Source organism: Mixophyes fleayi, unplaced genomic scaffold, assembly GCF_038048845.1.
Source record: "Mixophyes fleayi isolate aMixFle1 unplaced genomic scaffold, aMixFle1.hap1 Scaffold_3633, whole genome shotgun sequence".
In the NCBI taxonomy this organism is placed as follows: Eukaryota; Metazoa; Chordata; class Amphibia; order Anura; family Limnodynastidae; genus Mixophyes; species Mixophyes fleayi.
The window spans coordinates 10,001-17,500 of NW_027447624.1; the positions used below are offsets into that span (position 1 = coordinate 10,001).

Below are 7,500 nucleotides of genomic sequence, written 5' to 3' on the forward strand. Positions count from 1 at the left end.
TCAAAACCAGCATTGAAGGAAGCCGGAACAAGAGAGATAATAAAAAAGGCCTACAGCAGCTGGTATTCCCAGGTGGTCTCCCATCAAAGTACTAACCAGGCCCAGCCCTGCTTAGCTTCCAAGATCAGACGAGATTGGGCTTGTTCAGGGTGGTGTGGCTGTAGGTATTGGTTTCCTATTGACCTACATCTCTTATACATCTCAAAACCAGCATTGAAGGAAGCCGGAACAAGAGAGAAAAAAAAAAGGCCTAAAGCACCTGGTATTCCCAGGTGGTCTCCCATCAAAGTACTAACCAGGTCCGGCCCTGCTTAGCTTCCAAGATCAAACGAGATTGGGATTGTTCAGAGATGTGTAGCTGTAGGTATTGGTTTTGTATTCACCTACATCTCTTATAATCTCAAAACCAGCATTGAAGGAAGGCGGAACAAGAGAGAAAAAAAAAGGCCTACAGCACCTGGTATTCCCAGGTGTTCTCCCATCCAAGTACTAACCAGACCCGGCACTGCTTAGCTTCGAAGATCAGATGAGATTGGGCTTGTTCAGGGTGGTGTGGCTGTAGGTATTGTTTTCCTATTGACCTACATCTCTTATACATCTAGAAACCAGCATTGAAGGAAGCCGGAACAAGAGAGAAGAAAAAAAGGCCTACAGCACCTGGTATTCCCAGGTGGTCTCCCATCCAAGTACTAACCAGGCCCGGCTCTGCTTAGCTTCCAAGATCAAATGAGATTGGGCTTGTTCAGAGATGTGTAGCTGTAGGTATTGGTTTTGTGTTGACCTACATCTCTTATAATCTCAAAACCAGCATTGAAGGAAGCCGGAACAAGAGAGAAAAAAAAAAAGCCTACAGCACCTGGTATTCCCAGGTGGTCTCCCATCCAAGTACTAACTAGGCCTGGCCCTGCTTAGCTTCCAAGATCAGACGAGATTGGGCTTGTTCAGGGTGGTATGGCTGTAGGTATTGGTTTCCTAATGACCTACATCACTTATACATCTCAAAACCAGCATTGAAGGAAGCCAGAACAAGAGAGAAAAAAAAAAAGTACTAACCAGGCCTGGACCTGCTTAGCTTTCAAGATCAGACGAGATTGGGCTTGTTCAGGGTGTTGTGGCTGTAGGATTTGGTTTCCTTATGACCTACATCACTTATACATCTGAAAACCAGCATTGAAGGAAGCCGAATCAAAAGAGAAAAAAAAAGGCCTACAGCACCTGGCAGTCCTAGGTTGTCTCCCATCCATGTACTAACTAGGCCTGGCGCGGCTTATCTTTCAAGATCAGACGAGATTGTGCTTGTTCAAGGTGGAGTGGCTGTAGGTATTGTTTTCATATTGACCTACATCTCTTATACATCTAGAAACCAGCATTGAAGGAAGCCGGAACAAGAGAGAAGAAAAAAAGGCCTACAGCACCTGGTATTCCCAGGTGGTCTCCCATCCAAGTACTAACCAGGCCTGGCTCTGCTTAGCTTCCAAGATCAAACGAGATTGGGCTTGTTCAGAGATGTGTAGCTGTAGGTATTGGTTTTGTATTGACCTACATCTCTTATAATCTCAAAACCAGCATTGAAGGAAGCCGGAACAAGAGAGAAAAAAAAAGGCCTACAGCACCTGGTATTCCCAGGTGGTCTCCTATCCAAGTACTAACCAGGCCCAGCCGTGCTTAGCTTCCAAGATCAGACGAGATTGGGCTTGTTCAGGGTGGTGTGGCTGTAGGTATTGTTTTTCTATTGACCTACATCTCTTATACATCTAAAAACAAGCATTGAAGGAAGCCGGAACAAGAGAGAAAAAAAAAAGGCCTACAGCACCTGGTATTCCCAGGGGGTCTCCCCTCCAAGTACTAACCAGGCCTGGCCCTGCTTAGCTTCCAAAATCAGACGAGATTGGGCTTGTCCAGGGTGGTGTGGCTGTAGGTATTGGTTTCTTAATGACCTACATCACTTATACATTTTAAAACCAGCATTGAAGGAAGCCAGAACAAGAGAGAAAAAAAAAAGTACTAACCAGGACCGGACCTGCTTAGCTTTCAAGATCAGACGAGATTGGGCTTGTTCAGGGTGGTGTGGCTGTAGGTATTGGTTTCCTATTGACCTACATATCTTATACATCTCAAAACCAGCATTGAAGGAGGTCGGAACAAGATAGAAAAAAAAAAGGGCCTACAGCACCTGGTATTCCCAGGTGGTCTCGCATCCAAGTACTAACCAACCCCGGTTCTGCTTAGCTTCCAAGATCAGGCTTGTTCAGGGTGGTGTGGCTGTATGTATTGGTTTCCTATTGACCTACATCTCTTATACATCTAAAAACCAGCATTGAAGGAAGCCGGAACAAGAGAGAAAAAAAAAAAGCCTACGGCACCTGGTATTCCCAGGTGGTCTCCCATCCAAGTACTAACCAGGCCTGGCCCTGCTTAGCTTCCAAGATCAGACGAGATTGGGCTTGTTTAGAGATGTGTAGCTGTAGGTTTTCGTTTCCTATTGACCTACATCTCTTATTATCTCAAAACCAGCATTAAAGGAAGCCGGAACAAGAGAGAAAAAAAAAAGGCCTACAGCACCTGGTATTCCCAGGTGGTCTCCCATCCAAGTACTAACCAGGCATATTGCTGCTTAGCTACCAAGATCAGACGAGATTGGGTTTGTTCAGGGTGGTGTGGCTGTAGGTATTGTTTTCCTATTGACCTACATCTCTTATACATCTAGAAACCAGCATTGAAGGAAGCCGGAACAAGAGAGAAGAAAAAAAGGCCTACAGCACCTGGTATTCCCAGGTGGTCTCCCATCCAAGTACTAACCAGGCCTGGCTCTGCTTAGCTTCCAAGATCAAACGAGATTGGGCTTGTTCAGAGATGTGTAGCTGTAGGTATTGGTTTTGTATTGACCTACATCTCTTATAATCTCAAAACCAGCATTGAAGGAAGCCGGAACAAGAGAGAAAAAAAAAGGCCTACAGCACCTGGTATTCCCAGGTGGTCTCCTATACAAGTACTAACCAGGCCCAGCCGTGCTTAGCTTCCAAGATCAGACGAGATTGGGCTTGTTCAGGGTGGTGTGGCTGTAGGTATTGTTTTTCTATTGACCTACATCTCTTATACATCTAAAAACAAGCATTGAAGGAAGCCGGAACAAGAGAGAAAAAAAAAGGCCTACAGCACCTGGTATTCCCAGGTGGTCTCCCATCCAAGTACTAACCAGGCCCAGCCCTGCTTAGCTTCCAAGATCAGACGAGATTGGGTTTGTTCAGGGTGGTGTGGCTGTAGGTATTGTTTTCCTATTGACCTACATCTCTTATACATCTAGAAACCAGCATTGAAGGAAGCCGGAACAAGAGAGAAGAAAAAAAGGCCTACAGCACCTGGTATTCCCAGGTGGTCTCCCATCCAAGTACTAACCAGGCCTGGCTCTGCTTAGCTTCCAAGATCAGACGAGATTGAGCTTGTTCAGGGTGGTATGGCTGTAGGTATTGGTTTTCTATTGACCTACATCTCTTATACATCTCAAAACCAGCATTGAAGGAGGCCGGAACAAGAGAGAAAAAAAAAAGCCTACAGCACCTGGTATTTCCAGGTGGTCTCCCACCCAAGTACTAACCAGGCCCAGCCCTGCTTAGCTTCCAAGATCAGACGAGTTTGGGCTTGTTCAGGGTGGTGTGGCTGTAGGTATTGGTTTCCTATTGACCTACATCTCTTATACATCTCAAAACCAGCATTGAAGGAAGTCGGAACAAGAGAGAAAAAAAAAAGGGCCTACAGCACCTGGTATCCCCAGGTTGTCTTGCATCCAAGTACTAACCAGGCCCGGCTCTGCTTAGCTTCCAAGATCAGGCCTGTTCAGGGTGGTGTGGCTGTAGGTATTGGTTTCCTATTGACCTACATCTCTTATACATCTCAAAACCAGCATTGAAGGAGGCCGGAACAAGAGAGAAAAAAAAAAGCCTACAGCATCTGGTATTTCCAGGTGGTCTCCCATCCAAGTACTAACCAGGCCTGGCCCTGCTTAGCTTCCAAGATCAGATGGGATTGGCTTGTTCAGGGTGGAGTGGCTGTAGGTATTGGTTTCCTATTGACCTACATCTCTTATACATCTCAAAACCAGCATTGAAGGAAGCCAGAACAAGAGAGAAAAAAAAAAGGCCTACAGCATCTGGTATTTCCAGGTGGTCTCCCATCCAAGTACTAACCAGGCCTGGCCCTGCTTAGCTTCCAAGATCAGACGAGATTGGCTTGTTCAGGGTGGAGTGGCTGTAGGTATTGGTTTCCTATTGACCTACATCTCTTATACATCTCAAAACCAGCATTGAAGGAGGCCGAACAAGAGAGAAAAAAAAAAGCCTACAGCATCTGGTATTGCCAGGTGGTCTCCCATCCAAGTACTAACCAGGCCTGGCCCTGCTTAGCTTCCAAGATCAGACGAGATTGGCTTGTTCAGGGTGGAGTGGCTGTAGGTATTGGTTTCCTATTGACCTACATCTCTTATACATCTCAAAACCAGCATTGAAGGAAGCCAGAACAAGAGAGAAAAAAAAAAGGCCTACAGCACCTGGTATTCCCCGGTGGTCTCCCATCAAAGTACTAACCAGGTACGGCCCTGCTTAGCTTCCAAGATCAAACGAGATTGGGCTTGTTCAGAGATGTGTGGCTGTAGGTATTGGTTACCTATTGACCTACATCTCTTATAATCTCAAAACCAGCATTGAAGGAAGCCGGAACAAGAGAGAAAAAAAAAAGGCCTACAGCACCTTGTATTCCCAGGTGGTCTCCTATCCAAATACTAACCAGGCCAAGCCCTGCTTAGCTTCCAAGATCAGATGAGATTGGGTTTATTCAGGGTGGTGTGGCTGTAGGTATTGGGTTGCTAATGAACTACATCTCTTATACATCTCAAAACCAGCATTGAAGGAAGCCAGAACAAGAGAGAAAAAAAAAAGGCCTACAGCACCTGGTATTCCCAGGTGGTCTCCCATCCAAGTACTAACCAGGCCTGGCACTGCTTAGCTTCCAAGATCAGACGAGATTGTGCTCGTTCAAAGTGGAGTGGTTGTAGGTATTGGTTTCCTAATGAATTACATCTCTTATACATCTCAAAACCAGCATTGAAGGAAGCCAGAACAAGAGAGAAAAAAAAAAGGCTACAGCACCTGTTATTCCCAGGTGGTCTCCTATCCAAATACTAACCAGGCCAAGCACTGCTTAGCTTCCAAGATCAGATGAGATTGGGTTTATTCAGGGTGGTGTGGCTGTAGGTATTGTTTTCCTAATGACCTACATCACTTATACATCTCAAAATAAGCATTGAAGGAAGCCGGAACAAGAGAGGAAAAAAAATGGCCTACAGCACCTGGTATTCCTAGGTGGTCTCCCATTCAAGTACTAACTAGGCCCGGTGCTGCTTATCTTTCAAGATCAGACGAGATTGTGCTTGTTCAAGGTGGAGTGGTTGTAGGTATTGGTTTCCTATTGACCTACATCTCTTATACATCTTAAAACCAGCATTGAAGGAAGCCGGAACAAGAGAGAAAAAAAAAAGGCCTACAGCACCTGGTATTCCCAGGTGGTCTCCCATCAAAGTACTAACCAGGTCCAGCCCTGCTTAGCTTCCAAGACCAAACGAGATTGGGCTTGTTCAGAGATGTGTAGCTGTAGGTATTGGTTTCCTATTGACCTACATCTCTTATAATCTCAAAACCAGCATTGAAGGAAGCCGGAAAAAGAGAGATAAAAAAAAAAAGCCTACAGCAGCTGGTATTGCCAGGTGGTCTCCCATCCAAGTACTAACCAGGCCCAGCCCTGCTTCGCTTCCAAGATCAGACGAGATTGGGCTTGTTCAGGGTGGTGTGGCTGTAGGTATTGGTTTCCTATTGACCTACATCTCAAAACCAGCATTGAAGGAAGCCGGAACAAGAGAGAAAAAAAAAAGGCCTACAGCATCTGGTATTCCCAGGTGGTCTCCCATCAAAGTACTAACCAGGTCCGGCCCTGCTTAGCTTCCAAGACCAAACGAGATTGTGCTTGTTCAGAGATGTGTAGCTGTAGGTATTGGTTTCTATTGACCTACATCTCTTATAATCTCAAAACCAGCATTGAAGGAAGCCGGAACAAGAGAGAAAAAAAAAGGCCTACAGCACCTGGTATTCCCAGGTGGTCTCCCATCAAAGTACTAACCAGGTCTGGCCCTGCTTAGCTTCCAAGACCAAACGAGATTGGGCTTGTTCAGAGATGTGTAGCTGTAGGTATTGGCTTCTATTGACCTACATCTCTTATAATCTCAAAACCAGCATTGAAGGAAGCCAGAACAAGAGAGAAAAAAAAAAGTACTAACCAGGCCCGGAACTGCTTAGCTTTCAAGATCAGATGAGATTGTGCTTGCTCAAGGTGGAGTGGTTGTAGGTATTGGTTTCCTATTGACCTACATCTCTTATACATCTCAAAACCAGCATTGAAGGAAGCCGGAACAAGAGAGATAAAAAAAAAGGCCTACAGCAGCTGGTATTGCCAGGTGGTCTCCCATCCAAGTACTAACCAGGCCCGGCTTAGCTTCCAAGATCAAACGAGATTGGGCTTGTTCAGGGTGGTGTGGCTGTAGGTATTGGTTTCCTATTGACCTACATCTCTTATACATCTCAAAACCAGCATTGAAGGAAGCCGGAACAAGAGAGAAAAAAAAAAGGCCTACAGCACCTGGTATTCCCAGGTGGTCTCCCATCCAAGTACTAACCAGGCCCGGCCCTGCTTAGCTTTGAAGATCAGATGAGATTGGGCTTGTTCAGGGTGGTGTGGCTGTAGGTATTGTATTCCTATTGACCTACAACTCTTATACATCTAGAAACCAGCATTGAAGGAAGCCGGAACAAGAGAGAAGAAAAAAAGGCCTACAGCACCTGGTATGCCCAGGTGGTCTCCCATTCAAGTACTAACTAGGCCCGGTGCTGCTTATCTTTCAAGATCAGACGAGATTGTGCTTGTTCAAGGTGGAGTGGTTGTAGGTATTGATTTCCTATTGACCTACATCTCTTATACATCTCAAAATAAGCATTGAAGGAAGCTGGAATAAGAGAGGGAAAAAAAAGGCCTACAGCACCTGGTATTCCCAGGTGGTCTCCCATTCAAGTACTAACTAGGCCCGGCGCTGCTTATCTTTCAAGATCAGATGAGATTGTGCTTGTTCAAGGTGGAGTGGTTGTAGGTATTGGTTTCCTATTGACCTACATCACTTATACATCTCAAAACCAGCATTGAAGGAAGCCGGAACAAGAGAGATAAAAAAAAAAGCCTACAGCAGCTGGTATTGCCAGGTGGTCTCCCATCCAAGTACTAACCAGGCCTGGCCCTGCTTAGCTTCCAAGATCAGACGAGATTGGGCTTGTTCAGGGTGGTGTGGCTGTAGGTATTGGTTTCCTATTGACCTACATCTCTTATACATCTGAAAACCAGCATTGAAGGAAGCCAGAACAAGAGAGAAAAAAAAAGGCCTACAGCACCTGGTATTCCCAGGTGGTC

General features: G+C 45.5%; 6 non-coding genes and 25 pseudogenes across 6 annotated transcripts; all 31 read right to left on the reverse strand.

Annotated features, from left to right (window-relative positions):
• Positions 1–47: 47 nt before the first annotated feature.
• LOC142132732 (5S ribosomal RNA) lies at positions 48–166 on the reverse strand. Its single transcript, XR_012686656.1, has one exon. It is a non-coding gene; the product is annotated as a 5S ribosomal RNA (ribosomal RNA).
• An 81-nt stretch (positions 167–247) lies between these two features.
• On the reverse strand, positions 248–366 carry LOC142132685 (5S ribosomal RNA; annotated as a pseudogene).
• Positions 367–445: 79 nt separating this feature from the next.
• On the reverse strand, positions 446–564 carry LOC142132672 (5S ribosomal RNA; annotated as a pseudogene).
• Positions 565–645: 81 nt separating this feature from the next.
• On the reverse strand, positions 646–764 carry LOC142132748 (5S ribosomal RNA; annotated as a pseudogene).
• Positions 765–844: 80 nt separating this feature from the next.
• On the reverse strand, positions 845–963 carry LOC142132729 (5S ribosomal RNA). Its single transcript, XR_012686654.1, has one exon. It is a non-coding gene; the product is annotated as a 5S ribosomal RNA (ribosomal RNA).
• A 440-nt stretch (positions 964–1,403) lies between these two features.
• On the reverse strand, positions 1,404–1,522 carry LOC142132638 (5S ribosomal RNA; annotated as a pseudogene).
• A 79-nt stretch (positions 1,523–1,601) lies between these two features.
• On the reverse strand, positions 1,602–1,720 carry LOC142132734 (5S ribosomal RNA). Its single transcript, XR_012686658.1, has one exon. It is a non-coding gene; the product is annotated as a 5S ribosomal RNA (ribosomal RNA).
• An 81-nt stretch (positions 1,721–1,801) lies between these two features.
• On the reverse strand, positions 1,802–1,920 carry LOC142132649 (5S ribosomal RNA; annotated as a pseudogene).
• A 431-nt stretch (positions 1,921–2,351) lies between these two features.
• On the reverse strand, positions 2,352–2,470 carry LOC142132673 (5S ribosomal RNA; annotated as a pseudogene).
• Positions 2,471–2,550: 80 nt separating this feature from the next.
• Positions 2,551–2,669, reverse strand: LOC142132678 (5S ribosomal RNA; annotated as a pseudogene).
• Positions 2,670–2,750: 81 nt separating this feature from the next.
• On the reverse strand, positions 2,751–2,869 carry LOC142132639 (5S ribosomal RNA; annotated as a pseudogene).
• Positions 2,870–2,948: 79 nt separating this feature from the next.
• On the reverse strand, positions 2,949–3,067 carry LOC142132636 (5S ribosomal RNA; annotated as a pseudogene).
• Positions 3,068–3,147: 80 nt separating this feature from the next.
• LOC142132627 (5S ribosomal RNA) lies at positions 3,148–3,266 on the reverse strand. Its single transcript, XR_012686621.1, has one exon. It is a non-coding gene; the product is annotated as a 5S ribosomal RNA (ribosomal RNA).
• Positions 3,267–3,347: 81 nt separating this feature from the next.
• LOC142132741 (5S ribosomal RNA) lies at positions 3,348–3,466 on the reverse strand (annotated as a pseudogene).
• An 80-nt stretch (positions 3,467–3,546) lies between these two features.
• Positions 3,547–3,665, reverse strand: LOC142132737 (5S ribosomal RNA). Its single transcript, XR_012686661.1, has one exon. It is a non-coding gene; the product is annotated as a 5S ribosomal RNA (ribosomal RNA).
• A 271-nt stretch (positions 3,666–3,936) lies between these two features.
• Positions 3,937–4,054, reverse strand: LOC142132686 (5S ribosomal RNA; annotated as a pseudogene).
• Positions 4,055–4,135: 81 nt separating this feature from the next.
• Positions 4,136–4,253, reverse strand: LOC142132695 (5S ribosomal RNA; annotated as a pseudogene).
• Positions 4,254–4,332: 79 nt separating this feature from the next.
• LOC142132697 (5S ribosomal RNA) lies at positions 4,333–4,450 on the reverse strand (annotated as a pseudogene).
• An 81-nt stretch (positions 4,451–4,531) lies between these two features.
• On the reverse strand, positions 4,532–4,650 carry LOC142132690 (5S ribosomal RNA; annotated as a pseudogene).
• An 80-nt stretch (positions 4,651–4,730) lies between these two features.
• On the reverse strand, positions 4,731–4,849 carry LOC142132653 (5S ribosomal RNA; annotated as a pseudogene).
• An 81-nt stretch (positions 4,850–4,930) lies between these two features.
• Positions 4,931–5,049, reverse strand: LOC142132677 (5S ribosomal RNA; annotated as a pseudogene).
• An 80-nt stretch (positions 5,050–5,129) lies between these two features.
• LOC142132688 (5S ribosomal RNA) lies at positions 5,130–5,248 on the reverse strand (annotated as a pseudogene).
• An 81-nt stretch (positions 5,249–5,329) lies between these two features.
• Positions 5,330–5,448, reverse strand: LOC142132701 (5S ribosomal RNA; annotated as a pseudogene).
• Positions 5,449–5,529: 81 nt separating this feature from the next.
• On the reverse strand, positions 5,530–5,648 carry LOC142132667 (5S ribosomal RNA; annotated as a pseudogene).
• Positions 5,649–5,730: 82 nt separating this feature from the next.
• Positions 5,731–5,849, reverse strand: LOC142132657 (5S ribosomal RNA; annotated as a pseudogene).
• A 70-nt stretch (positions 5,850–5,919) lies between these two features.
• Positions 5,920–6,038, reverse strand: LOC142132699 (5S ribosomal RNA; annotated as a pseudogene).
• Positions 6,039–6,116: 78 nt separating this feature from the next.
• Positions 6,117–6,235, reverse strand: LOC142132671 (5S ribosomal RNA; annotated as a pseudogene).
• A 434-nt stretch (positions 6,236–6,669) lies between these two features.
• On the reverse strand, positions 6,670–6,788 carry LOC142132739 (5S ribosomal RNA). Its single transcript, XR_012686663.1, has one exon. It is a non-coding gene; the product is annotated as a 5S ribosomal RNA (ribosomal RNA).
• Positions 6,789–7,069: 281 nt separating this feature from the next.
• On the reverse strand, positions 7,070–7,188 carry LOC142132691 (5S ribosomal RNA; annotated as a pseudogene).
• An 82-nt stretch (positions 7,189–7,270) lies between these two features.
• On the reverse strand, positions 7,271–7,389 carry LOC142132674 (5S ribosomal RNA; annotated as a pseudogene).
• An 80-nt stretch (positions 7,390–7,469) lies between these two features.
• LOC142132659 (5S ribosomal RNA) overlaps positions 7,470–7,500 on the reverse strand; it is a 119-nt pseudogene continuing 88 nt past the window's right edge.